This window comes from Myripristis murdjan, chromosome 19, assembly GCF_902150065.1.
Source record: "Myripristis murdjan chromosome 19, fMyrMur1.1, whole genome shotgun sequence".
NCBI lineage: Eukaryota > Metazoa > Chordata > Actinopteri > Holocentriformes > Holocentridae > Myripristis > Myripristis murdjan.
Window position 1 is genome coordinate 18,320,546 of NC_043998.1, and position 2,842 is coordinate 18,323,387.

At 40.1% G+C, this 2,842-nt stretch overlaps 1 long non-coding RNA gene across 1 annotated transcript; it reads right to left on the reverse strand.

Moving 5' to 3' along the window:
• Nucleotides 1–1,046: 1,046 nt before the first annotated feature.
• LOC115378040 (uncharacterized) lies at nucleotides 1,047–2,347 on the reverse strand. Its single transcript, XR_003930096.1, has 2 exons — nucleotides 1,951–2,347; nucleotides 1,047–1,746 (listed from the first exon to the last, which is right to left on the reverse strand). It is a non-coding gene; the product is annotated as an uncharacterized LOC115378040 (long non-coding RNA).
• Between the last annotated feature and the right edge of the window lie 495 nt (nucleotides 2,348–2,842).

Consider the following 2,842-nt stretch of genomic DNA (forward strand, 5'->3'; position numbering starts at 1 on the left):
GCCCGGCTTCTGTCGGCCTCATGATCTAGAGCTCGACCTCCATAGCAGCCCAGCGCTCGCAGCATGGTGGCCCTACTACGATTTGTAAACTAACCCGCTGCACGGAAATCCTGGCACGGTGTGCTCTGGGAGCCGGAGTCAGCTAACGCCAGGTTCAAACTGCAGCACTCACTGGCCGCTTTATTACGTCCACCTGTACAACCTGATCTAATCTAGTCCAACTGTTGTGCTGGAAAGTTTCATTTTCTGCTGCCTATAATGCTCAGGTTTTCTTGTTGTCACAGTAACAGAGGTGTTCATTCAGTTCTGTTTGGCATTGAGCTCATAGTTAGTGGTGCTGTTGGACTGGACTGTATGTTATTGAGAGGTGTTTCTACTATTCTGTGCCCCTCATTGTATATCAATAGGGAGGACAAAAAATTTGAAACACAATATAATGTAGTCCAGCACAAGACCTCTGCAAACTACAACTTCAGTAATAAACATAGAATTAAATTTACACATTCTCCACAATGTCAGCACAAACTGAACATTATAAACTTTGTTAAAAGGTAGAATTTATGGCAGAGCTGCTGAGCTGAACTGCATTAGACTGTACAGGTGGACCTAAATAAAGTGGACTCTGAGTGTATGTAGCCTACTTTGTTGTGAATGTTTAACCTCAAAAGACTATTAACACTACTCATAAAGTAGCATTCAGATAACACGAATATGTGCATGACTTCTTTTTTTCTATTGCCATATAGAACTTAATAAACACAGTAATCTAAGACATGGTCTTTTTTCACTGCAGCAGCAAGTAACGAGATAAAGCATGAAAGACAGGCTCAATGATATGAGCAATCAAGATAGAATAGAAACATACAAAAAAAAAAAAAAAAAAAAACATGATTGGGAATTATTTAAATTACTTGTATGTACCGTGGGTTTATCTATTGCTGTTACTTACAGAATTTTCTATTGTTGGACAATTAATTAATAAAAATGGCTGCTTCATAATATGTGTACACTTGGGCCCATAATAATGAGCAATCAGACTGGTGAACTAAGAAAGAAAACTGAAACGTTTATTTCCAGTATTCACTTTAAAGAAGGAAAAAAAAACAACCTCACAGAGCTTCTCAGGAAAAAAGAATAGAGAAGTAAAACTGCAGAAGTGATCACTTGTTTCCCAAATTTGGAATCATGAACAAAAAGTGGAGCCTTTTAAGTACAAGTAAATTCAGGACAAAGATGGTGCATTACAAGGATTGTTTTCATATTCAAACATTCATATTCATACATATTTTGAATTTTATAAAAGAAATCCCATTTGTTTTGCTGTTGATATTGGAGAAAACTATCTTCTCATGTCAGCAACTTCCGAGATAGATGCACTTCCAACCACAGAGGCGCTCCTTTGGTAAAGGTTTTGTTCCCTGGACCCACATCTGACAGTCATGTGTAAGTATTTCTCAGTTTTTCTGGGCACCACATGGAATCCCCCTCCAGCACTCCGGTTTGGGAACCTTGGATTTCCACAAAGGCCCGTCACTTCCCTGAACAGGAGAGTTGGCCAAACATATGCAACAGCTTACAAAAAATCCTAGCACATTCTGCTGCGATCCCACCGGGGTGAAGAGAGACCGGAGCTGGCATGCCGACAGTCACAGCGGCCTTTCCAACACTTGAGGCACCGAGTCTCATATGTTTGTCATTGTTCATGGTTTGAGTGGAACATCTGACTCTTGGCCTGGAAGCCAAGTGCTAGATTAAGAGAGACAGTTACCGTTAAAGTGGTTCTATTTGTCTTCCTAAGAGTAAAAAGGCCTTTTGTCTGCCTCTCTTGTCCAGAGGGGCCATGACGAAGTTCCTCAGCCAAGTATGTGATAATTTCATTTCAGTGTACCTCATGATGGCTGCCAGTGACTATATAAGAATGACTTGTCTAATCAAAGGTTTCACTCTCACCTCTGTTATTTCTCCATGTACAACTCAATCAATCACCAACAAAAAGCTTCTCATATGCATCCATGCGCAGAAAAATAAAGGAGCTAACTGGAACAAAAAATGGTTCTCCTATGGCATCAGTCTGAAGAACCTATTTTGGTTCCACAAAGAAGCTTTTAGCAAGAGGTTCTTTAAAGTAGTGGTTCCCACACTGGTCCTCAAGAACCCCCTCTCCTGCAGGTTTTTGTTCCAGCAGTACTTTTGCACACTTGACCCAAGATAAGGCCCATGCACCCTCATGTTCAGGTAGATCTGTTTCAACCAATCAGCATGAGGCCCTTAAATGGAGCAGGTGTGAAAGAGAAGAGCTGGAACAAAAACCTGCAGGACAGGGGGTCCATGAGGACGGTTTGGGGACCACTGCTTCAAAGAACCATTTCTGTAGAAGGTTTTCAAAGAACCCTCAAAGGTACTGCAAAGAACAATCAAAAAATGGTTCCTCAAAGAACTTGAGCAAAAATACGTTCTTTAAATTTTTTTAAGAAAGTTCTTTGTGGACCCAGCTGGTTCAGTAAGGAGCCTTTTTGTAAATGTTTCTTTAGTAATTTTCAGAATAAAAGGTTCTTAAACCATTTTAAATCAAATGATTATGGGCATGTTGAAAACCAACGTGAACATGCTGTTGGCCTCCACATTCCTTTTTCCTTCATTGGGTTCCAGACGAGGTATTAAAAATGCCAGCTGTGATGCTGTGGCATTTCTCACTGTTTTCTGATGGTTTATAGACCAAGACGTTAATCCATTCACTGAGAAAATAATCTGCACATTAATCTATAATGAAAAGAATTGTTAGTTGCAGTCCTAATTTCATGCTGCCACCAACAAATATGTCCAATAAAAATGAAGAACCAGT